General features: G+C 44.4%; 1 protein-coding gene across 1 annotated transcript in view; it reads left to right on the plus strand.

Moving 5' to 3' along the window:
• LOC146197637 (high affinity nerve growth factor receptor-like) overlaps nt 1–27582 on the plus strand; it is a 150573-nt gene that overhangs the window by 51834 nt on the left and 71157 nt on the right. The window lies entirely within an intron of this gene.

The following is a 27582-nucleotide window of genomic DNA, read 5'->3' on the forward strand; positions in this document are numbered from 1 at the left end:
TGAAGTGGGAGACCGTGTTAAGCATCACCTTCAGGGCCATCTGTGCCGTCTCTACTTAGCTTCGATACGCTGCCCCATTGTAGGCTATGAGACTTTGGAAAGGGCTGCTCGCGTGTTCGCACTAAGAGTGGACGATCCTGTACATATGTCGTTGGTTCGAACCTTTATCGCAAACTGGCCTCCAAATTTTATAGCAGGTGGATGCTAAGTGTCAAGCGAAATGGCTTGAACCACCTGAAAGCTGCACAAGGAACAGTTTCGCCACAATATCGAATACCAAATCACGTGCGCATCAAAACTAATGTACGGCGACGACGACGCCTTCTCGACCGAACGAGCTGTATACGCTGTCGCGTAAAAATAAGACACGTTGACGCACTCACTTTATTTGTGACCTTATCCAGAGGTAGCGCACTTTTTCTTCCTTTTTTTTTTTGTCAGAGTTGTACTTTTCCGTCATAGGCAGTACCAAAGATACATGTATCTTCGATACTATATTTAGATAGATTTTGTGTATCGATATTAGGTATCGTGGGCTGAAAATGAAAGTATTGGAGTATCGGTACCGACAATATATTTTTAAAGTATCGTGTATTTTGAAGGTACTCGATACTAAAGAAAACTTCAAATAATGAAACCGCTGTGAGACTGGGTTCACGGCGCTCGCTCAGGCGGTAGTACAGGACCGGAGACAGCTCGTCTTGTAATAACGCCTGAGTTCCCTTTAAATGCCCCGGCTACTCAGCGTCAACCATATTTCCAGGTTCCCTTTATTTAAAACTTAAGGAGGCAATAGCAAGTAGGTGCTCACGGGGTGCTTTACTTTAGAGTACCGAATGCGTACCACAAAGCTGCTAAGCGTTTAACAGACACGCGGAGAGATATGACAAAGCGGGAACGCAAGGTGAACACGGATCACGCACACTGCTGTACCCACGCTTTCCACCCTTACCCATCTGCCCCCCATCCCTGCGGCGTTTGATTCTCGTCAGGCAGTGCCCTCAGTGTGCGGTCGGACGCAGTAACTTATGCACAACCCAAAACCCCTGGGCTCCAAGTGCCGGCTTTGCTTGTTGGCAAGAACACAAGCTTATAAGGCCTCAGTCTGTCACGATGCAGTCGGCTAACCAAGTTGTTGAAGTTACGGCGTCTGACGGAAAACAAATCCATCCTTTGTAACTGCACAGGGAACAGGCGTCCGCTAGACATATCTTTTTTTTTTTTTTTTGTGGTAAAAATATTACGTCCAAAATTTTATGAAATGCACGACATGAAAGCTATGAATGCAATTTTGCAGCACAGTTTGAATAAAATGTTATGCGTTGTCAAACAATTTTTGTTTTTCAAAAACCATTTGATCAAACCTTACATAAAACATGTACAGATATCTACATCTTAAAAAAAAAGAACTTTATTTTTCGAACTATGCGAATTGATTGACACCATATTAGCCACTTTCTGTTAAAAAAAGATACTTCTAACTTTTACCTACAACCAGCCGTTGTTCTCCAGTGACGCTAGTGAACCTCGAGTTTCCTAACTACCTCCGGAATGCTTGAGTCAACGCGGCTATGGTTCACTAGTACACCCTGATAAAAGGCATCTTCATCTAATGCAACACTGCGGTGTGCTCGTGTGCGTATAGAGGCTTTTCTCATTTGCGTCGCTTTTAGCACGCCCACGTCGCGCTCTTTCCGGACTAAATAACATTCAGCCATTCTATTTTCCTTGTTTTCTTTCTAGGTTTTCCAATATTCAGAGCTTCAAAAGTTTGTAATCGCAATAATGGCATTATAATTGCTCAGTTCTACAAACAAACGCAGGTTGCACCTTTGTACTTGTATGTATAGTCAAGTTCTCGCAGGTCGGTTCGAATGAAGAGCATTAGTTTAAAGAAATATTTCACTAGGCTGCTTGTGAAAGCAATCCTTAACTGTCCCCATGGCTTCAATTCAATGTGAAGATCTGACAAGAGCAGCTGCCCAAGCAATAACTCCGTGCTGGCGTATTCGTTGAGCCCTTTCAGAAAAGCTACGCTATAGGAATGGTCTAAAAATTCTAGAAAGCACGTTGCCTAATGCCGCTAATCGTATTACACCTTTATTATGTTAGGTTTTCAGTTATGTATCGAAGTATCGACGATACAGTACCGAGTATCTGTATCAAAACTCGATTTTGGTCCTTTATCTTGTATCGGCATCGGAAATACAATTTTTCAGGGTATCGAGTATCGGTATCGAAGATACTTTTTCGAAGTATCTTGCCCAGCCCTAGTACTTTTCTGAGTGAAACGCGGCACGCTGTCAGTAACTACCAACTCCATTTTGCGTTCAGGGTTCCTTTAACGAATCGCAAGTGATAAACAGTATCCGGAGACTCCAGTACAATGCTGCTCAAAGCCCACAGCTTCGCATTGCCATGTAAAATCGTATTATCAAACCCAAACCAGCTGCAGATAAAAGGTAGGATATGTATAAAGTTGTTGGCAACACATAAAAAAAAAAAAATGAACATCTTGGTCGGGGACCCTCAGTCCGCCAGCGAGAGCTTGGACAGGCGGACTTATCGAGGAAGAAGGACGGAGCTTCTTTGCCCAAACGGAGATTTCCTTGGGTCAAAACATTGGCTACGGAACTGAAGCTCCCCTCGACATTGTTCCTTTTATTCTTTAAATACAAAACCGGGCTGACAGGCAGAAATGGCATACAAAAAAAAAAATGCGTTCGCTCGTTCTGTCATCAATTTTCTTGCCTAAAAGTAACATCTAGCAGCCCCAGACGTGGGAGACCCCTTCCAGCTCAGAAACAAACTGCTTGTCCGCAAGCTCCCTTATAGCGGCTGCACGCTTCCTTACGCAAAAAAAAAAAAAAAAAAAAAAAAAAAATGCTGTCTGTTCTTACAGCAATATGCCGAAAGCGCCGCAAATATGGTAATTGCGTAAGGAAACAACTTAAGCGCCTGACCAAGTTGCAAGGACCAAGGAAGCAGCATCTGGCCGCGTTTAGACGGAACCATTCCTTTCACCTTTCCGTATGAAGCAGTTCGAAACAGGCGTGACAATGTTTGTTAACAGCTCCCTACGCCTGCTTTACAGACGTCATTATAGTGTATTATCTATTGGAAATGGATAGAGGGCGCTCACGAAATCCGTGCAGCGTTACGGCAGTAGGAAATAGTTGTAGCTGATCACAGGACGACAAAAAGAAGCCATTAGCTCGTTAGACTCAATGACGCTTGGTCGGCTTCTTCACTATCGCATCGCAGGAGATTCTGTCGACCGCTGACCAAACAGCGATTTCATATCGCACTTAGACCTACGTCTGCGCACGGACCTCTTGACTGGCTGACGTCAGCTCCAGAGATTCAGTAGCGCTGCATGGTTCTTATAAGGCGTGGCGTGGCGTCTTGCAACGGCCCAGCTCATGGTGCCACTCCGCGGCCACCGATATCAATAGGGCTGAGGTATACAAAGCGCGAAGGAACGAAGACACGTGGAATTGAAAGGCTCACATCGGCTGACTGAGCGCAACCATCGGCGTTGAGCGCGGTGTGCCAGAATAAATCGCGCCGCGGCGATGACGTCGTCCGTGTTGACGCCAGCGCGCGCCGGCGTCGATTCTTCGAAAGGAGTGCGCTCCGCTACACTGAATGTACCGCGGATTTATGACGAAAAAGAAAAAAAGAACTCAACCACAGAAAAGGGCGCTTAATAAAAGGGAGGGAACAGGCAGAACGACCCACCCTCTATGACGCAAAAGGAGTACTCTCGAACCGTGCATTACTGCGCCCAAACTGTTTTTCCCACGGGCGTGTCATCACTGCGAAGAGCACAGGTGCACATGACAGAAACCAGCGCGAAGTCGCGCGCTATCGGAAAGCGGGCTGTCTGCTGCCGGCGTGACGCACGTGCCTTGGCGTGCACGTGCGTCAGGTTTGTTCTTCTCGCTGGCTATCACTCACGGCTTGCAATGTACAAAGCCCTCTCACTTGACTTTAACCGTTTGAGGTTATCGTTGCCCATCTGTGTACACTGCAAACGCGAAGCAGTGTTTTGTCGAAGTAAGCTGTAACTATTACTGATTTCATCGTCCAAGCGAATTCAGCACTCTCCAGCATGCGAATGACGTGCTTTGTTATGCTAACCAGCAAGCGCTGCGAGAAATATTCTACGAAACAATGCCATTGGTAGCACGTACTAGGCTAGTTTCTTCCTTGACAGCTAGATATTTCCGCAACTACATTTTTTTTCCGTTTTCTGGATTTCTTTCGTCACCTTCGAAATAGAAGATCATTTTACCATCCATTCTTTGAAACCAACACCATAGATTCTGGTTTCAAAAGGCTCAGTGTTTTAATACTACACTTTCCAAGTATTTTGCCCCCTTATAAACAATTTTGTATGTGCGTGTAAAAAATTAACCGGTATTGTTATTTGTTCGAATACTAAAAAGCAGGCTTTCCTGAGGCATGAATATTTCTTTTTAAGCCAAAAAAAAACTACATTTGTTTTCAGCCAACATGACAACTGGCGTCCGAAAGGGCATAATCTTGACGAGCGAATATTCGTTTGTTATCGAAATGAAATATGAAGTAGAGTTTTTTTTTTATTGTGGCAGTGTGCTTTCTGGCATAACGCAATCATGTTATGGGAAAAGCAAAGATGTCTCACTTTCAGTGCATACCTGAACAAGCCGTACGAGAAGGAATCAATCAAGAACAGAAATCATCATAGTGGTGCCGTAGTGTAGCAATATGGATCGATTTCGATCATTCGATGTCCTTTAACGTGTACGAACACTGGACAGAAACGTGGCTCTAAATTGAGCTCTGGTATTGGCAGAGATAGACCGATGACTGTCACGATGACATGGTGTCACATAATGACTGTCGCATATGAAGTGTTACTGCACATAAGCGAGAAGAGGTCCAAGTGCCACACATATGCTACAAACCAAAGATGTGCTAAAACATATTTAAACTCTAGTGGTGATAGCTGACGGTCCGGATAATAGAGCACATTCCAAGAGGAGGCACATGTACATACATCATAATGTGGCAGATGGCATAGTGGGTGGATGGCCCTCGTACGCTTGCCGGGATAAGCTCATTGCAGGTGGCGCAGAACTGGGCTACGAGCCATAAGAAGAGGCCTTGGCATGCATTGACCGCAGTTAGACTAATAAGCATCACATATAGGCTGCACTAAAGTCGTAGCCCCCGCTATACTGGAGGCCAGGAACACGACCGAAGCACTGCGCTTTCCTAGTTCGCTTATAGAAAATAGCTGCGGGAATGCACAATGGAAACCATGTTTGTATCATCGTAGTGGTGTTTGTGGTGTCCCTTGCACATCACCCATAACAACTCTATCTTAACAGTGTCCAGGGGCAATGGTCTGTGTTTGAGCGCATTCGTTCTAAGCAGTGGCGGTGGTGCAGTTACCTATACATTTCTCGCTAGTTTACTAAGAATCGAACGAGCTTGCTCTTCGTGGAAGGCAGCACATGCAAGGCCCCAGCTGCAGCACATGCCGCATGGCTACGTTGCGCAAACAAATATACGGCTATGGTGCTGTGTAGTTTAAGATGGAGTGCCGCTCGAACGTTTTGTTGGGTGCATCGACGCGCCGCGAGCGCTTCACGCATTAAGCACTGATGACGAGGCTCGGAATACGTTAACAGCGTTAACAGCGGAGACTGCTTTATGCTTGACGTTCCGCTATGTGCAGATTGCGGAATTCTCGGTGCTCCACGGTTGTACGGAGCAGCAAGTTCGGGAGCTTGATTTGTCAGGAACTAATTACAGTCGGCCGAGCATCGTGTTCAGATTTACGCCATGAGCAACTTTGCACTTTTAGCGTGTGTGTATGTTACCACAAAATGGAATTTGAATTCATTATTTTCCGAATTTCTGAGTGTCGACCAAAGCGGTCGACAGCCTGCATCACAGTAGTATTTTTTTGGTGCCCGCGTTGCCTAATAACAATCATTGCAGGTTCAAATGGAAACTTGACGGTGTTTGGGCTGTTATTCGACCTTCTTTTCATTTACTGAAGAAAAGATAAAATTACCTATTTATATGTATATTCGGACAAAGGTTTACCTTGCATTTCGGAGTCAATCCGGGTATTGTCAAATCGTTGCGTACGTTATGAACATCAACTGCGGAGTTACTGGAGGAGGCACAAATTTTACAGAAATGCATAGATTGTCAATGCGCTTATGGTCACACGGAGGCAAGGGCAATGCAAGCTATGTAAATCAGCGCTTGACAGGAGTGCCAACAGAACCTGGTGCAATACCGTAGGCTACTTCCGATATCACAAGTCACATCCGGTGAACTCCTCTTGTGTAGACCAGAACTGTCTGAGACTAACGGCCGATCATGGCGACAAACTACACGATAGACCACTCACGATGTACGACTGAGGATGTAGTCGATTGATTGATTGATTGATTGATTGATTGATTGATTGATTGATTGATTGATTGATTGCGAGTATCTTTACTAACAGAGTCTTGTGAGATCATGCGGGGTCGCCTAGTGGGGTAGTCCGATGGTTACTGCTGCCTCGTTGGCCCTCTCCACCAGCCAATACTGACGGTCAGGATCATCGCTGAGCCTGCCCCTGCTCTTCCGAGGGGTTTGGAATAGGGTCCACTAAGGGATTGAATTGACATGCCGATGCCATGTGGTATAGGTTAGCTACCTTTCGACAGTGCGGGCACTGCGGAGGGTACAATGTAGGGCACCAGCGGTGTAACTTAGCTGGTCCTGGGTATGTGTGTCTGCAATCTCCTAAGTGTCTTCTCTTTCAACTCATTAAGTGATTTGTGTGCTGCCGGGTACAGTTTGTTGGCTGTTCTGTGTGGCGCGAGATTGTCGGCTCAGGTAGCACAGAATGTGGGACCCCAGTAGGTCCGATGTAGGCAAGTGGGGCTGAGGCAACCATCATAAAAACCTGCATCGGTCCCCGATAGGGCAAATGTCGGCAAGCCCCATTTGGGCTTGTCCCTGTTCCTCCTGCAAGGGTCCCATAACGGCGTTGCTCGGGCTAACGCAGAGCACATTCCTGCATCCCTGCACCAGGGTCCCTTGTCGGATATTTGAGGGCAATCCAACCTAAATGTGGGCTCTTTATGGAAAAGCCCTCATAGATCCGAAATGAGGCCACCCCCATTGAATCTTTGTGGTACCTACATCGGCCGTTGGGGAAAGAAAAAACAGACATGCCCACATGCTGCCCTAATCGGCCCCTTGTAGCTTACTTGAGGGCAGGTGAAATATGATGAAGAGCCCAATTTGGGCAAGCCCTCGCGAAGCCCAAATGAGGCAGCCTTAGCTAAACCGCTTCAGGTCCCACATAGGATGTAATGAAGCTGGAAACGGGCGTACCCGCATGGTACCAAAATCGGTCCTTTGTGGGGAATTTGAAGGCACGTGCAACAGCAAGTGGGCTCTAGGTTCAAAAACAACGCCCAGCCCAATTGGGGCTGCCCACAAAAAACCGCTGTAGGTCCCACATCGGCCGTAAGGGGGCTAGAAGGCATGCGTGCAATTGTGTAATCATTCTTTCCAACTTTATTTGTATTAGATGTTGCCCTAAATTACTATTATCGATGATTTGTATAACAGTTGTTGCCTTGTTCAGTCGGTTAGAAATATTAAATGGCTTAAGTTCTCGCGCTCATGCAAACTGCGCCAAAAACACTAAAACATACTGATTGCTAACGTTGCGCCTTATGTGGTAGCTGTGGACAGCCTGCAACTCTCAGCACAATATTACTGTTCAGAACACACATCTCAATAGCCTGTACAAAATGTTTATTTATTTATATTTTTATTTATAAATACTGCAGAGCCGCTTGACTCCAAGCAGGGGTGGACACAAATAAAAACTGCATTACAAGAATACATCAACAAAGGCAATCACAATCAATTACAGAAAGTCAAAGCATGAAACATATCAAACAACAACAAACAAACAAAAATGCAGGAATACAGGTACAACTTCACCCAAGCATTTTCAAATTTGCGACGAACTGTTCGGCACTGGTATCTGCCCACAATATTCCTAGGTAATTTATTCCAAACATGTATGGTTCTAGAAAAAAATGAATACTTGAAAGTATTGTTCAGGGGGGTATATTTCTCAATCATTTTCCCGTTATCAAAACGCGAGCTTGTGCGCAGACTGTGAGGGGTAATAAAATTGTGATTGTTGATTTGTATTACGTTGTTATATATTAAATACAAGTATTTTAACCGGCATTCAGAACGCCTCGCTCGAAGTGTATCGAGACCAAAATAACCAAGAATTTCTGTCACGCTATCAGTGCGTTTATATTTGTTGCAAGTAAATCTGATGTACGTACATGTACAAATAAATAAGATCTACATGAAGTCATTCAGGCTAAACTAATGTTATGAATTATTGCAAATTTTAATATTGCGGCTGTGTAGAAAGGGCAGATATGTATAAAATATTTACTTAATAATGTGCATAAATATTGATTGGGAAAACCTTCACTAGGGCTTCCTATCAATTTCCTGCGTCGGACCCCTATGAGAATAATGTGGGCAAGACCAAGTGCGGCTTGCGCTATAGACCCGCATTGATCCTATGTCATTATCTGAGGGGCTAATCAAAATAAAAAATAAATGTTCATCCACAGCGGCTGCCCGAATCTGTCCGAAGTAGGACCATCGGGGGGAGTTTGCGGTATGTGCCCTTTTGGCAATGCGGAAAAAATGTTGGCAGACCCGCAAGGGCTGCCTGCATCGGTCCCTAGTGGGGCCCATCGGGGCTTTGTCGAAAGCTCCCCTCAGGCCTACGTCGACTCCTCTTGCAGCACCCACATTTAGCCCACCGGGGCTGTCCTGCATTGCCTACATCGGACCCACCAGGGCCCCGCTTCATAGCCCACTTTGTGCTATCTGGGGCATGCACTGTTGACGCTATTAGGTCACACCACCCTTCATGGTCATCAAGGTGAGACGCCCGGTATAGGAGAGCTCCGGCATGCCTGTGGGTGGCCTCGCTTCCTCCTGGCGATTCCAGGTGACCGGGGTACCAGATGATTGACGCTTGACTGGGTGTATGCTCAGCCAAAGATGACAGCCCTAACATGTGATTCAGTCAGTTGTTTAAATTGAGACAGGCGTTATGTCAATCTGTGAGTACAATGTTGTTGAGATTAGATGCTACAGCTAAGGCAATAACTGCCCTTTCAGCGTGAGTGGGGCCGGACGTTTTCACCGAGGCGCAGTTTACCAGCGATCCTGAAGGCTTTGAGACCACGATTGCCATCACTCCATTCTTTGGCCAAGCTGGGCCCACGTACAGGTTGTTGGGTTTCTCGTCCCATGCATTCTGTAAAGCTTCTCTTTTGCTTTTCTTCACCTTTCAGTGTTATATATAGGATGTACATTCCGCGAAATCTGGTACACGTTGATGCCTCTCCTCACATCGAATGGTACCCCTTGCCTCTGGTCTACGCTATAGGGATATTGATATGGACTTTTCTGAGCAGTTCTCTGCCAGGTTTTGCAAGGGCGAGTTCGTTGAGTGGCGAGAGCCAGTGTGCTTCCACCATTTCTTCGACGGTATTATTTACTCCTGGAGCCATAAGCTTTGCCGTTGACGTAAAATTCGGTAGCCCCAGCGCTTTCCTGATGACCACTCCAACTCTTCAGTTTCTGAGCTGGAGAGGTTAAGGAAAGGCGTACTGTAGATTATTCAATGATAATCTTGAGGACCAGTGCAAAATAAAAAAGCAAAGAAAGAGTAGACAACAGTACTTATGTCGTTTTCTCTTTCCTTGGTCGCTGGTCTATTTTGCGCAGGTCATCAAGATAATCCACTTCCAACTCGCCCAATGCAACGTGCGGTCAGTGATAAACTGCATCTTCATAAAGAGAAGGTTCTGCGAGAGCTTTTTTTTTTTTTTTTCCAAGTATAGGACATACTCATACTCACTCGTATGAAACTTGCACGGGTTCTTCGCCTTATCTAGGAAAACGTGTTCCCTTAAGAGACCTGCAAGGGCGATAGCAGCAGAAACAGCGCGCTTTTGTTTAGTGCACAACAAGGTCCACGGTCCAAGGATTTCAGCCGCAGATAGCTGCGCTCTGACCAAGGCGTAGTGACAGCTGCGCAGGCGCCTTCACAGGTGATGCTGCAGGAACGCTTCAACAAGAAGCATGCCAATCCCGTGCGGAAACATTTGTAACTGGAATGCGATGCGGTGTGGCATTGTTTTTCAGTTATTGTGACTCAGAAGCTTTATGCGTTTCTTGTATGTGATTCATCCAAGGAAAACCTATCTTTTATAACAACAAACAAAACAATCGCATAAAGACAGCCTACTCGAATAAAAGATCACATCAGCAGAGCAAAGCATGAAGACATTTGTACGAACATAAGCTACAAACCTCACTAAGCTACAAATCAACAGTACCTCCAGTAAAAATTTATCGATGGGTGATTTCAATTTGCCAGATATGGATTGGAAGCTCCTTGAGTGCCTCTGTACTTGAACCAAGCAGGCCAATACATTTTTTTAAATAATGTTCATCCACAACTTGATGCAAATAAATCAGAAACCATCCGGTAAAGCCAGTTCTACGAATTCATCGTTATATTTGTTGTTCGTACCTCGTGACCTGGTCAACTTTGCTGTTGTTGTGGAACAAGGGCTGTCTAATCACTACGTTTTTTTTTTTGTTTTTTTTTTTTTGTACGCAAGCTTGCCATAAGTCACTACTTGTTTAGTGCTTCACTTTCTTTAGTATGAAAAACAAAAAAGAAACACTCATCGCCACGTTACTCTGAAGATTATCCACGTGCTAATGACGAATCTGTCATTGAAGGTCTGGAAACGTGCCTTATGAATTTTGAAGATACTGATGTCTACGCATTCTGGAAAGAGTTTTAAATAATCTGTTTTCATTGCGTCGAAACTTGTTTGCCAAACAGCTACAAAAAGTAAGAAAGGAAACCCAATGGTTGTCACTTAATATATTACAAATGAGGCGAGGGGTAAGACGGCAAAAGAAGAAACGGCCATAATTTAAAGTGCTTAAGAATTTGTTGGACCATCTAGCACGTGCATCACATGATTCAAAATGTTGTTTTTTAACACATCACTTAAGAACATTATGTAAAATGCGCCAAACAAGTTTTAAAATTATATCCATGAAAAAAAAAAAAAAGAAGTGGTGTCACAAATTTTAATGGTACGTTATGTAAAGGCCATTGCTCAGCATTTTAATAGTTATTTTCAATATGTTTTCTCTGCCCCGAGCGCATATCACCGAAAGCCGTGTGTATTATCCCTCCGAAGTGAACTTTATCTCTTACCCTGGTGTCTTCTCTATGCTGTTAAACATCAAATCCAAAACGCTGCGTGGCCCTGACAACAGTCCCAACACATTTCTGTGCCCCTACGCCGAAGCTCTGGCTAAATTTCTAGCGATTATTTTTCGCGATTTGATGTTATTAGGCAAATTACCTGCAAATTGGAGGACGGCCTGGATTGTTCGCGTTTATAAGAAAGGAGATCGTCTTTTGTTGCAGATCTACCATCTCATATCATTGGCGTCGCTGTGCTGTAAGCTATTAGAACATATAGTTGCACACTGCATTAACAACATTTATAAAGAAATCTCGAGGTAACTAGCTTACAACATGGGTTCCGAAAACGCTGCTCCCGGCGGTAACGCAACTGATTACAGTGATAAATTCATTTGCCTCCTGCATAGACAATAAAAACCAAATTGATGCAATATTTTGAAGCTTAAAGAAGGCGCTTAACAAAGTTCCGCATGATAAAGAAATTCTAAATATTAAAGAAATAGGTATTCCGGTCATTTTAGTAACATGGATATTTGCGTACTTACACGACCGCAGTCAATTCATTTAAGTGGATGGACAACTTTCCGGCCATCTTTCGGTTTCATCCGGTGTTCACCAGATATATATATATATATATATAGACAGGGTGTCACACAACTTTCCCGATTATCTATTTTATTCCAACAGTTTTGGACGGTGGACCGTCCTTCTTCAAGGTAGAATTCTACTCAATTCTACCTTGAAGAAGGACGGTCCACCGTCCGAAACTGTTGGAATAAAATAGATAATCGGGAAAGTTGTGTGACACCCTGTTTGAATTTAACTCTGGCCCATTAGTAACAAGCAATCCATGTCTATATATATATATATATATATATATATATATATATATATATATATATATATATATGTCATGGCTACAAATATCAATTAGGTTCATAGCCTCTTCAACAAGTATCTGATTTCAAACATTAACAATGGTGAGAGTAACTATAACTACTATCGTGGAACTGGCATAAGGCCAATATCTGTTATTCGGCATTTTACAAACTGCGCTAGTTAAAACAAACTGAAAAATGCCGCTCCTAACATTAACCTGCTTTCTTATTCTTCCATAATTCGACCTAACACGAATATGCATGTATAATGTAGGACCCTTTCACTAAAATAAAAAATAAAAATATCTGTAAAGAATGCAGAGAAGAGCTGTTAGGTTTGTCTTTAATAAGTATGTAACGACTGACTCCATAACCACTTTTATGAAAACCAGTTTAATGCAAACACTTGAACAACACAGGAGAACGTAGAGGTTAGAATTTACTTCTCCCTTAATACTTAAAAACTTGGTCTAGATCCGTCATTATATTTAACGCCGTCATCAACCAGGCAAACTCGACAACAACACCGTAGTTCTCTAACCCCTGTATTCGCTAATACAGATACTTAATGTTTTGTCTTTTTTTCACGCACAATTACAGATTAGAATCAGCTAAGTAAACCGTTGCCCCATGAAGTCTATTTAGGTAGTGCTGGACCTTTTTTTGTTGTTGTTGTTTTGTTTATTGTGCATGCAATGTACCAAAAATATTCAAGACTTCTTTAAGTGTTGTGTTTGTTTTCTACAGTTTCAACGAATTGTACGCCCACCCTGCTTGTATTTTGCGTCCGCAATGTTGTATACATCAGTTTAATTACTTCTGTTTAGATACTTCTATATACTGTATAGATACGGTGTGTTTCAAACTATTCAATACAACTTTTTATTTCAAAAATCATGAATTAAATGTCTGAGTGGTCTGCACAGGTAGATTATGCGGTATCACAGGCATTACTCAAGTAAAATAGAGTAACTGAATATAAGTAAACTAAAATAAAGTTATCAATTTGAGAATATTTGGATGCAGAATACAACTTTATATTAAGAAATCGGGCTCCTTCGATATCGAAGGCAAGCTCAATGTATAAAATGTTTGAATCAGTACCATGATTAGTGGGTCTAACGCAAGAAATGTGCTTTGACAGCTCATAAGTGGGATTTCCCGCGTTAAATGTTGAATGGTTTCGCTGTGCGTGCTATGACCACAGAAACCTCATCAACGCTCCGTACTTTTTGAGCGTTGTGAGCGAAACCCACTTCCAGTAACCACATGTCACCTCTGGCAGGTGGTTGAAATGGGAACTGAAATCCTCGAGCCTTTGGGACCCTTGTATCCGGAATATAACGCTCTAATTCTATAATCCTGACAAGCGCGTTTGTAAGGCATATAGCTAAAGAGGGGCTTCATACTATATAGGATGTCCTTCACATAACTTGGTAGCTCAGGGCTGTATGATAATGAGCATGTGCGAGACAGTAGAGGACAAGTTTATGGGGCTATAGTGATTAGGCGAGTAGTAAAGTGCATGTAGGCGAATGATGATTTGCAGGGAGAGACCCAGAAGTGAGTCATTAACATTGTCGCTTCTTGCCCCTACAAGACGGAGCTCTAGTGACCCCGAACTTTTTCTTACACTCTGTAAATTTGCAAGAGCAGTAGTACTTTCATGCTGCGCTTAATTTTCCCATGTTCCATCGTGAAAGTATATCAGCTACACTGAACACTGTCTGGATATGTGCGCCAGAGGGAATAACACTAAAGGCCTGAACACCTTGCGCCGGAGGACCACAAAGCACTGCGAATATATATATTTTTTCATGACTTTCCTTTGATTGTCGAGCTGAACAGTCGGTTTAACGGGATATTTTGAGAACTACATGTGGATTAATGAATCAGTCTTAGAGAGAGAATGTGTAATAGTTTTCGGGACGGTAAGTGCCGTACGAGACGACTGTGATTGGTCATGGACAAAACATGGTCACGTACAATGCGTCTTCGCAGCTTATCCATCGCCGCTCCGACACGAAGAAAACATCCCTGCTAGAACATATTTGACGCTAGATGTGCGTTCTGAAAGCTATACTTTTGTTTACAGCTTGCTTTGTTGAAAAACAGCAACTGACTACTAGTAATCGATTACAGGAAAAGATAACTGAAATACCGGAAGGTTAGTGTTTAAATCAAGTACCCAGTTACTTACAAAATTACTGGAAAATATGATAGCAAGTGATGAATAGCTTTTAACGCAATACATACAAGTCTCGTAGAATCCTATCAACTATTTTTAATTCCAGATCAGCTGGCAGCTACGCACTTACTGGAGGCATCCTGTTTCTCAATGTGTTCTGGCGACCAGAAGTATGCACCACGTGACAACGGTTTTCCAGACTGGACAGCAAGCTTGTGAACATTGCACCCAGTGCAGGCGGTTAGACCTTTCGCAATCAGGTCTCTTGTGCAGCTGATGGGGGACTTATTTGAGGCCTTTCGAGGGGCGGCCTGCCTTTCCTCTCACCACGTGGCAGAGCTTCCTCCTCCTAACCCTGCCCCGTTTAAAGCACCTCCGAAGATTCCGAAAATCTTCCACGGAGAAACACCACGTGCGTGACGAGCGCCGAAGCGCCCGAGTGACATCGTTTGGGCCGATGACGTCGTTTCCTAAGCCCCGCTATACACTACGTGGCAAAGGGTATTTCGTTGTAGACCCGCATGCCGGCAATGTTGCATTGTTTTTGCGTTTATCTGCGCACATGGGTGCATGTTGGTCACAAATATAAAGAGAACTGCAGGCGAAAAGCATTTAACGCAATATGCGTCCCAGAAACCCGAGAGTTACTTCATCCGCAAATCTCGCCCTGTGCTTAACTACGTTGTCACCTCATTGCGTACTGCTGCTGTCTTTCTGTTGAACAGTGGGAACGGTACCAGCTAGTTTGCCTGATTCAAGTATCTGATGGAAGTGCATCGCGCTATGACAAGCTCATACTCAGAATTATTGTAGAAATTTTGAGAAAAAGTTTAGAACGCAATATTTTCAAGTATTTCATAACTGCTGCGTATGCAGTAAATATATCCGCAGGTCACCCCCAGACAAGCTTCCAGATTTTGCCCTTTAATAAATAAAACGCCTCCCATTGGTCTTCTTTTTTTTTTTTTCTGTCTTATTTACTCTATATATTCGCTACTCATCGGAACCTTCCACCATCCATTCTACAACACCTACATAATACTGTGTTGCTTCGCAGCAAAAAGGTGTCCGAGAACTGGACTTGAAAAGGCACGCCAGGGATCCGTTCAAGAATACCTCTCAATTATTTCAAGGGAGGCTGCGAAGTGACTTTAAGAACTCCCGTCTCATTTCGGCAGGTTCGTTTGGAGACCTTTACGGGAACAGAGCGGAAATAAAAGACGCCCTTTTGGCGTCGGCATGCTGTAGCCGCATGGCTGAGCACCGGGTGCGATGCCAGTGTATAACTGTTTCTGTTATTAGAAACTGGCTCCACTCCTGGGATTTCCCTGAAGGAACAGTTTGGAGTCATACCGTCCTTGCTGCTTGGAGGTAGTCCTGGTTTCGAGCCCCAAGTTTCTTAGGTGGATTCAAATTAGTAGCACATTTCCTATCTACACTCCATATGTCGGCATTTGCCCCTGAACATTTTACCTTAAAATCTACCAGAGGACCCGTCTTCTGATTTGGGACGTTTGACGAAATATTAAGAAAAATTAATTTTATCCGTGGAAAAAGTTTCAAACTGTATTAAAACTACACCGCTTTTGACAACGCCTTGCGCCACCACGAGGTGACAAGGTGAACTGTTTGTGGAATCTGCCGACGTAACACCGAGACTTCGCAGTGACTTCCATCGCCCATCCATGCGGCCACGAATCAATAGCCAGGGCTCGATTGCCGCCTTCGCAACCTTGTTCCGGTACTCGCAGTACTCTAAGCCTGCATGTTGCCTTTTCTAGGCCTTTGTTCGTGGGTCCGGCCTTTCGCGCTGGCCTTGCTTTGTTTTCTAGCCCGCCAGCATTCAGGCTTATAATCCCGAGAAAGCCCTTTGTCGCGGTGTCTGATGCTTCTGACAATGCGACGGCGACTAAGATTTGACGTCGCTGCTCCGCGAAGAGATTAACTTGGGTGGCCACTACACGCGACCACTATGCTAGGGTCGCAGCCGACCATCCCACGTATTTAATAGACACTCCCGTTCGTCCTGTATTGAATATTGACGTCTTTATCAACTTCCATCTCTGCGCAATGAATGCAGAAAACATCGCTATCGAAACGCCCTCTTCAGGTGCCCCAAGCAATCCCAAAGTTTCGTAATGCCTGTCCTCGAAACCCTAGCCTTGAACCGAAAGAGAAATGAAATGCGGCGAGGCAGCACATATCATATTTGTTAAAATTTGTTGCAACTGTTTTCATACTCGAAGCATAATTACTTAGTGAAGATTAATCAGCTAGCTATTTTGCATATTAGTCTGGGCGGTGAAGTGCCACTTCAACACTTTTATCTCCTTACGAAAAACAGTTAGCTGCAATATTTGCGACAATGTGCTTTAACGCAGCTTTACGCAGCTTTGCGCAGACTTGAGCGACGTGAAATATGACGTGCTAGCTCAAATTCTTCGCATTTGGACAGCTACGTTAAATAGTTTCTTTTCTTCTGTGTGACCACCTGCAGAGTCCGACACAACGCGACTCTTGCGTTTCATAGCCGCAGTGGCTTCGCATCGCGATGCGGCACTCAAAGCTTCAACAGTACTGTGAACTGTTCTCGAAATTGCGAGTTTCAGAATTTACGTTATTCATGCCGTCCAAGAAAGTAAAGTTGCGCTTTTGTACGAGCTGCAACTGTGATGCGAACATAACGCATGGTGGCAGGGATGACATCAAGGTCCCCATCCCCTGTAATACGCCATGAATATTTGAAAGCCGTGGAGAGTCAGGCAAACTGGGAATTTTTGTTGTGAAAGCATCTCCGAGCTTGCTGCAAAATTAAGCACTTTTAACATCCGAAAAAAGATCGTGCTAGCGGCCCCCCTCCCCCTTTTTCCTCGCTGCGAAAGTTTTACGAATTTGAAAGTCTTCATTCTGGCAAGGATTCCGCTAGCTTTTAGATGCATGTGAAGGCGCCTGACATGTAATAATAAAAAAAATAGAAATGAAAGCGTTCTTGATTGTCATCATTTACGGAGATAAAAGTGCGGGGGACAACAGCACTTATTTATATACGCTTTCGTTTCATCTTAGGTCTTAAGCGGGTGCTTTGTTTATGTCTTTTATCAGCGTGAGAGTTGTGATCCAAGGTGCTTAGTTGCCGTGATATTTATTTGAGTAGGCTGCAAGAAGTTAACCGCAACACAAACCTTTCTCTTATTGTCTCGATGTGTAGCCGCCACATACCATGAAACATCCAGGCGTAGAAAAAAAGGTCACGCGCACCCACCTTTGCAATCAGGAAGCAAATCCTGTCGACTGTGCTGAACGCAAGTATTGCCCGGAGTGCCTGTACCTGCAGAAGTGCAACTCGGACAGTGGCACCTGATCACGCTTCTGGGATGCACAGGGTTTCAGCCGTTATCAATGCGTGAGCATTGATTGTCTATGTGCGAGGTTTAGCGTACCCAAAAGTTGTGTACACGATTTCGTCGTAACAGAAGGAGCTACCAAAAACGAATGATTTACTAGATAGAGTATGAAAGGTTTCGTCTGGGAACTCGTATGTGTAAAATTGACTACTTAAGTCATTAATTATAGCCAAAAAGTCAATCAGACGTTGAAATAGCCACGCAGGGTAATGGCGACATCCGGATGTGACGTCACACGTCCGGCCACATGATGTGCGGTAGGGTCAAGTGACGTGGGGCAAGGGTCATGTGACCGCAAGCGTGACGTGTCTGCATGTGTGTCACTTGACCGGAAGTTGGGCGTTTGAGAAAAAGAAAGCAAAAATTAGATTAGTAAAATTGATCAGAAAATGTGTAAAGTGTCGTTTAATCGAAGAAAAAGACAAAAATAATAAAATAACATGCACAGCTTGCTATACAGCGTCGTCAGCGATGCAGCTGCTATCATAACTTCCGCATTGTGAAATCTCTACAAGGTGCGCGCGATATACCATGCGCAGCAGCAACGCTCAGGCTTATGCATTTCTCTAGCGCAGATTCTGCAGTGCTCTCGGAATTTATTCTCAACTGATAGACATAGATTGTTCCCGCCTGCTCTTCGAGTCCGCGTATTGCCATTCCCCGAAAACTGCAGCAACGTACGTGCCGGGTGCGTCCATAAAGAATAAAACACAACAAAAAGACAAGTCAATACAGCCATATATTTTGTTTAGTATACAATGCAGTACATAAACTAAAAGGCATACGCAATAAAATAGTTTGCTGAATTAAAATTGCTTGCAGCAACCTGCTGATCATTCCAGTTGCGTCCGTCGCGCCCTATTCAGTACGTTGAATCAAAACGAATAACAGCGCATTTAAAGCCCGCAATTCCCGTAGATTATGTGGCGCAATGAATTAACACTACTTATTTCCGCACTAAAACATGTTCGAATCTTGTCAGTCCAATTTTATACATTTTTGCTTTAAATTCACATCACTCAAATAAATTACAGAGATCTTTCCTGGGGTGTGTCCCCCATTAGGTTGCATAATGTGAGTTTTTTTTTTTTTTAATAGCCGCAAAACCAGCCGTGAACACAGCCAGGAGGTGACGTCATGACAACGGTTATACTATGCAATTACCTTCACTGTAATCAATTCTTGCCTTCAGTGAGTGTATGTTACCTTTAGGTTGTGTTCAGATGCACCTCTCAGCAGCAATCGCCGTTTAACTCGCTAAGAGACAACCAGTGAGGAGAAAGAAGTCTGGGGACCCTACCGTTGAGTAAACGGAATTACGCCGCACCGATATTCAAGTTAACTTATGCAACGTAGCAACGATGGCGCGACGGACACAACCGATGTATTACGCTCTCTACTGTAAGTAATTTTAATCCACAAAACTATTTTATTAATAGTCATTTCAATTTACGTACTGCGCTGTATGCTCTAACAAATCGCAAGGCTTTATTGGCTTGCGTTTTATTGTGTTTTATTTTTCAGCAACGAACCCGGCACTTCCGTTGCTGGAGTTTTCGGGGACGGCCAATATGCTTCGAGCCCCATTGTCCCCGTCTTTCTCTCTTATTTCGCTTTGCTACAGCAGATGGCCTGCAAGTCCTCGTCGCACGCCTGAAGTGCTTGTTGAAAAATACAGGAACGAAAAATCGGCGCATATTGGCTCTTCGTCCAAGCGCGTTACAGGACAGTTGCACTCAAGAGCGCTGTGGGCAACGATATCCCCGTTCTTGACATGCTATTCTTCGTACTTTCTTTTCCCCTCACCCATGTTGCTAAAGCTTCCGCACGCTCCTTAAGCGTTCCGAGTTCCTCTTCGGGCATGCTGGCGTAGATGCGGTCAAGGCTGCCTTAAGTGCAGCTTTATATAGTGAGAGGCTGCGAGCGAAGGCCCAGCCCCGTGCGAACTGAACACGAAGTTTTTAAGTCAGAATAATTTGCTATGAAATGGAGATTAAAGGTGGAAAACTTTAAGTGGATCTTATGAAGAATAATGCAGTACATAGAGAAGGCGCTTTCAAATGTCGTCTCGCTTCTCAGTGGTTTACGCCCACGTCCTGGACAACTGAGGTAAACCATAGTTTGAGAGTGAATGCACTAAGCAATCAGAAACTGTTCGAATGTGAACTGATCTTTGAGCATTCGTTTCTTGATTCTCTCACACCAATCTCAGATTACACTAAGCACCACGAAAACTTAAGACGGAGCATAAATGGTAGACCGACAAACCCGGCTTACCTATAGTACTTTGTACAGCAATGTGGTCACTTGTTCAGCACATTTATTACGATCGGCATCATGAATGATGATTGTGATAGTGCTAGTCACCTGCTTTAAACATTCGTGATGGAAAATAGCGCGAAAGTACACGAAGGACGGAAGGAAGTAAGACACGGACAAGCGCTATGGTTAACATTCCATCATGAATGTTAACCAACTCGCCCAACTTTCGGCATTACTTAACCTGCTTTAAAGACGGCGATGGAGAAGGACAACATGTCGACACTCATGCACACACATCACATACGAACCACCCGCGGACATACAAAGACAAAACACCAGAGTCGCGCTTCCTGGAGTACAAATGCATATGTGAGAAAGGCGATGAATTACTGACATGACGAAACAGGCTTCGCACACGTTCTTCGTTCCGATGCAAGCGAACTGTTCGGAAACAGTTCCGATTCAAGCGACGAGGGCAACGTTCGCGGTGGCAGAGAGCGCAGTCAGCGGCGCGGAGCTGAAAACACGCAGGCAAACACGGGCATGCATTTATCGCGGCCTGAGGACAAAAGGCCGAGTTGAAGACGCCCTGTTGTCCGATTATAGGCTTGCTATCGCGGCCTAGCAATCACCCCCTCCTTCTCTTTTATCGGCGAGCATTGTTGGCTCCGATTGTCTTCGGAGAGGAGCCTTGTTTTGCAAAAGGAACCTCCCGGCGCTCCTTCGTTCTCCACTCGTTTTGTTCGCTGTTCATGAAACAACGCTGCATCAAACAACGCTGTGTGCCAAGGGAAAGCAAACGTGGCCAGAAGAAATGGAAGTTTGCACAGTCGTAAAGCCTACCTGGCCTTGCACCTCACAGCATCGTCGTTAAACGGCATCTAAGCATCTTGTAAAGGCTTCGCCCACGCATTAGCTTGAGCTACCTTTTTATTTCGTGCAGCAAGCCCCAGGTATTTTGCGGCAATGTTGCAGCGATGTTACCCGGATTGATAGAACTTGCATATATTTGTCACTGATCACTCAACGGTTCTTTATAGAGTTTTATACATGTTCCTTATCTTTTCGAGAACAAAAATAGTTTCGTGTTATCAGCTGTTGGGTCATTAAGGCAGTGAAAATGTCACATCGTTTGGCGAGACTTTTCCGCTGGTGTTCACTCACTCAAGTGGAATTTTAGTCTGTTTGACTCGTCATTTCATTTCACAACTCTTTGCATTGGTGGACATTAAACATTCACAGCTCTTTACCAGCTAGTGGTGCATCAGTTGAGGCGAAGGTTAACAAAAATTATAACTTATCCTTCACAAGTGACACACTACGAATCCTATACTTCAAATCTCTCCATTTTACATGCTAGTGGCTATTTCGCCTGAGGATCTGAAAATAAGATACGAAACGACATCTTTGGACGGAGTGAACGACCTTAGCAAGAATTTCGGCTGAAAGCTATCGCCGTTTTCACATTCTATGAATTTTTCGATTCTCCGTTGTGAAGGTGGGCTTCTTTACCTGCTGTAAATGCAGTACATTAGTTGTGTCACGTGACCTGGCATGAGACGTTTGCCCTTTTGTTTTTGTTTACACCTTTATGACTTGAACAATTTCACCTTCAGGCTTTGGTGTTTGTTCAGAAAAGAGCACGAAAAGCGGGCATGTTCAGCTATGCTAAGCTTCTGTATCCTCGGACCACTTACTGTACGTTTGGAGGCCTCCGTGTAATACACTCGGCAGTCGGATTTCTCAAGGACAAACAGCGCCTTTGCAGTAACCTTGAGCCTTGACAGTCCGAAAATAGGTGTCCAAAAGAGCGCACTTTCTGTTGCACGACAACGTCAGCGTTACGTCGAGCAGTAAATGTACGACGGACATTTCGGACGATTTGTTTGTCACTACTCGCACTGTCAGCAACGATGACATACCGGTTCATATTGCGCAACAAAAGCTTCCAGCGCAGCAAAAAGAAAAAAAAAAAGAACAATAACCTTCGAAGCGGACATCGCCACCCTTAACGGCACTTTAGCAGCGTAACAGAGTGCACACGTTCTTCGCTGGGTGTCGCGTTTTCCGCAACGGAAAGAGAGAAAGCTACCAAAAAAGGAACGACTCCTGCGGGTGTTCCGAGTAGTGGGGCGCCTTTTAGAGCCGTCAAGGCTGTGCAAGCGTGTCGTATACGCTGAGAAACGACGCAAAGCGTGCTCCCCCAAAAATGGCGCATAGTTTTCCTTTGCCGCGGCTGCCTCCGGTATGAACGAAAAATGGCAAGCTCGAGGAAGCTAGGGAGCAGTTTGGCGGGCGGAAAGAATCTTAAACGCCCCTATGCTCACTGTAGCATAGGGGCGTTACAAACTCACTGTTACAAACATCTGCCACGTTCTGGGAAGGTTCGCCAAACGGGTGTTGTGTATCACTACTACAATTTGAAGGTAAAGTGACTAGGTAGACTGGCCGCGTAGCGAGCCTTCGAAGCTAGTCAATGCGTCGAGTGTTTGTTGCGAAGCGATAGGTTTAAACGGCGTGGTGTCGGCTCGCATCATTCGTCCGCGCTCGCTACCTGACCTGAGTGAGCGTTTATTTCTCCTTGGAGAATTCCAAGAACAAAAGGATTACGCACAACTGGCAGCAACCTGTGTCGGGATATGTTTGCGACGCCGAAAGGAAACAGATAAATTTGCTCAGTGATTGGTGTAAAAGCATGTGGTGCATTTGGTGCACAACACAGGCGCCGATTCACGTGTGTGAAGAGTAATTATACTCTTGGTTTTATTAAATCGATGTCACAGAAGGCCGGCACGTCGGGATATGCGGTGGAAAATGACATCACAGAAGAAAGGAGACAGCACAACTTACACCGCAGTGTGTTGCTGAAATGATGTGACGCGTGCCGGGGTGGTGGCTAGTGCGTAACAGAATGCAGCGCCAAGTTGTGACGGTCCTTATACTTGACATTGGCCGCTGCGCATAGCCTGTTTTATTTATTTTTTTTTTCGCTGTTTTACTCAACTCACTCAAGAGGTGACTCAACGTTAGGAATACGAACGACGGGATAACTGGCGTCAGCATCCACCTGAATAACAGAGATTTGTACCGTCTAAATACTCCAGAACGCAAGACCTGCTGACAAATGCATCATTGTACCAAATGAACTGACTAGATGGAAGGGCTAATGATGGCAGTCCTAAGTGCTGGGATCGGCAAAGGAACATTATTATGGCCCAACGTTGGAGGCGCAGTTCTTACGGGGAGGTAATTAGGGATCTCCCTGTTACTGCATGAGGGAAAATTCACTGCAAATAAATACTCAGTTATGCGGTTTGGCATCAACATAGGTTATTTCGATCTCTGCTAGTCTTGCACAGCTTACCGAATGAAAAGTATGCTTTTAGCGCGACAGCGCATCCAGCGCCGCTGGCGCATCCTTACGCCTACAGGAAACGGTTTTACCCCAACGTGGATAGGCGGAATTGAAAAATGATTATGCAAATCTTGATGACAGCATCGCAACGTGATTGAAATGTCATCGTAGGGCATGTAAATATATAAAGTGAATAAAATATGCTGAAACTCGAAAGAGAACCAAGGAAACCTCGTTTCTAAAACTAGAAAACAAGCACAAGTAATAGGTGTCCCATCAGTCTTCTCCTCAACGCAAAAAAAAAAAAAAGAAAAGAAAAGATTAAGCTAGCGTCACCAGCGCCGGAGATGTTAGTGATCGAAAATGACGCTCCTCCTCTGCCCCCTCAACTCAACGCACGGCGACGGGGAAAAGAAAATGAAGAAAACAAGCCGCGACGATGCTCTGTTCCGCGCCTGCGTCACTTGGGAGCGTCCAATGATCGGGCGCATGCAGCAAGCCCCGATGGCGTTACATAGCAGTTTTCAGTTGCGTGCGGTCGCCAGGGACATTTTTTTTTTAATTATTTGTAAATTATCGGCTCTAAGCAGAACTTTTAAATTCGGCTCGAATACTAATAAAGATCACGTCTATGGATTTCTTTCACTAGAATATTGGGGAAAACGGCGTTTCAGGCGCCCTTTAAGAGTATAACTCGGCAGAGTCTATAGCTTTCGCGTACCGGTTCCCCTTTCGTTCGCGGGCATGCACTTTGCTACGCGCTTATTCACTAACTTCTTTCCTTTGTGCCTCTATTATTTCGCATATATTCATTAACGTGTACAGTCGTAAAACACCACATTATGTACAAGATCACCTGGCATAACACTCCCTCCCCCGCCTCAGTCGACTTTCGAACGCATGGCCTAGCGGCAGCGAGTCTAGCCTGGGATCAAAGGGTTTAAAAAGGGCTGGACTTCGATCTTACTATTCCATTTCAAGGTGTGCAGCCGAGTTCTGCCTACGAACTCAGCCACGTAACGTGGTCTCGTGGCACCACTCAACCTGACGTCCAGTCCGTGCACGTCCATGTCACCTGCCAACTAGCACCTGCCAAACGCATGATGGTGACTTTTCGCTCACAGTGCCGACGCCAGATTTTCGGGAGAAAGGGGAATTCAGCTATGTTTAATAATAAGACACTATAGACAAGGATAAGAAGGAGCACGAAAGCAACAGGACATGCGCCAACTTTCAACTCTAGTTTATTCGACCAAACCCTACATTGATATGGAACACCCAGCCATATCCCGAAAGCCTATATAACAAGGAAAACATAAAACAACAACAAAGCTATCATTATATAGGCTACTGGCGTAACAGGTGAGAGACAGGAAAAACAACTCAGTACACTGGAACCCGGCACCCGAAATGGAGAGCAAAAACGGCCTAACGTGAAATTCTCAGCACGAAGCAGAAGCGCACGTGTCAATGGGAAACACTGCACTTTTTTTCCTTTCAGCTCTATTTGGAGGTTGGCGCCCGTCTTGCTTTCGTATTCCTTCTTGCCTTTGTCTCATTCGCGCTGTATTGGGTATCAAACCAGTACATACAAGGCGCAAGAGAGGACAACGACGAAAGAACGGACATGGACGCGGAATTTCAGCATCAAGCATGGCTATGAACCAGCTAGCCCTGACCAAAACTTCTGGGGCGTTTAGCACTATATCGCGTCAGAAGGCGGAAAGGCGTTCGGGTGCACTAAGCCTAATCTCCTTCTACAAACAGCCGTGAAATGGTTATCACGTCGCATCGGCTCAATATTCGACGACTAAATAACCGTGGCAAATATTCGACGAAAACCTGATAGCGTTAAAACTCCGTTCAGCCTGGATATGTGTAACGAAAGCTACCAAAGAGATTGCTCAGAAAGTCAGACTCGACCGTTCTTGTCGCCGATGCACTGGCTGCAAACCCTATGGTGTGATCGGCGATTCGGCGCGTCTTCTTGGCGTCTTCCGAACCTTCTTGCCCCATTTGACTGGCTTCTTCATCTTGCTGTTGTTGTTTACCAGATAACATATGGCCCATACTCACACAGGGGAATCGACCAAGAATTGGGCAGCGGAGAAAGTTTTAGATGTAAACATTCATGTCTAAAAAGAGAATTATTGGAGGGGTAGAGGAAAAGAAAAGGGGAAGAAAATGAAATAAAAATGAAAAGTCGTGACGCACACGAGAGACTGACACTGGGATGTGTAGAACAAGTAATGTTAGAAAGATTTAGCAAGGCAAACGATTTGATTCCCGTACGAAATTTTTTCATGGCGGTAAAAACAGACCTCTGACTGTTGCCAAAGGTGGTGGCGCCAAATGATAATGATATTGGGCTACTTAAACTGAGGCCAAGCTGTTGCAATGGCTTTTCCAACAACCGTCTTCTGAATGTGATGAAGCGGCGGCAAAACAATAAAAATGATCTAATGATTCATGTTCACCGCAAAATGTGCAGGCGGGAGAACGTGCCAAACCAGAGCTGTTAAAATAGAAATTTAGGGGTGGGATACGGCGACTCAGCCTTGTTAGAGAGACATCAAATTGCCGTGAATGGCATAATTTCCTGCTCCAAGAATATTTGAGATGCAGGTAATCATCAGATCTCAAATGATGCCCATATTGCATGTTTAATAAAATGCTTCTCCAAAACTCTGCTGCTGTGACGTACGTTGTCTCCGGGAGGATAGGTAACTCAGAACCCTTGAGGAAAACTTTTTTCAAACTATCAGCAAATTCATTTAATGTCACATTTCGGTGACCTGGTATCCATACCATAAAAAATGCTATCCATACCATGTCTCAAATGTTGATGGAGCAGAGGGAGAGAGGCTTTTACGGTTGGAGAATCCAGTGACAGAGATGGACGAGCACAAGGATAGAGAGTCGGTAATGACAGCCACTGTAAAAAAAAAAAAAAAAAAAAAAAAAGCAGTGTGGTTTCTGTAGAGTGAGTACCACCGCCAAAAACTGCGTTTGAAAAATTGGGGTGCAATCCAGAAGACACACAGAAAAAGAACAGTCTAGACGCGGACAATATATACCCACACCTGTCTTTTCATTACACTGAGGTGCGTCGGTTACTATTGTTAAATTAGTAGGAAGGTTCCTTAAATAGTCACCTAAACGCCGGTTGAATAAGGGATGATAAGTGTTTAACATTATTGGGGAAAATGTCGTCAAAGACAATTTCAACAAAAGGCCCGCTGGTTTTCATCGGAAGAATGCTATCAGAATGCTAAAGGATCAACCAAATGTTGGACCAGAATAGTTTGCGGGGTGTGCAATCTAGGCCAATGAACACCGAGAAAGGTCAGTTGACAGCAAAAAAACAGACATAGATCGGCGAAAATTTTCTTCATATATCCTTAGGTACGTCTGAACAGTTAGAAATTGTAATCTATATAAAAAAGGCGGAATTCGGGCTTCAAGATATAAAGCACGTAGTTGGACCAAAATTCAGAATTTGGATTGGAAAACGTTTATTGTCAGCATTGAGCCATGTAGGCCCTACATTAGATGGCACAATAATAGAGTCGTACGCTGAGCTAGTTGGTCACACATCTCTTGGAAGAAGGCAGCAGAGCAGGCAACAACGCAAAGCATAAGGAGCACACACACGCATTCAAGGACAATGCTGCCCTGACAACTATATTAACAAGAAACCGCACATCTTCTCCTTTCACTTCACGTCTGCAGCCAACTTCTTTCTTGTCTTTAACATCCTGCCGGTTTGCGCAAAAATTTTAATTCCTTCTTCAACAAAACCACTGATGGCATACTGACACATTGGTCTCCCAAGTCACAGATTGCATATGCTTCATAAATTTCTGTTGCTAACTTGCCCTTTATCCTTTTTATAACCTTAACATTGTGAAGGTCAGCCGGACATTTTTGGTCTCTACACCCAAGGCAGTCTTTGCAAGTGCATAGCGAGATTAGTGCCAGACTTGTCCGATATTGCCATAGCGTGCTCTCTAATCCTGTCATTGAGACGTCTTCCTGTCTGTCCAATATATTTCTTTACACAATGCGAGGGAATCTCATAAACAACCCCCTGATACACTTAGAGTACCTAGTCTGGCGCGAAGTTTTGCATCTAGAGT

Source organism: Amblyomma maculatum, chromosome 3 (assembly GCF_055883805.1).
Source record: "Amblyomma maculatum isolate TAMU_Amacu chromosome 3, ASM5588380v1, whole genome shotgun sequence".
Lineage (NCBI taxonomy): Eukaryota > Metazoa > Arthropoda > Arachnida > Ixodida > Ixodidae > Amblyomma > Amblyomma maculatum.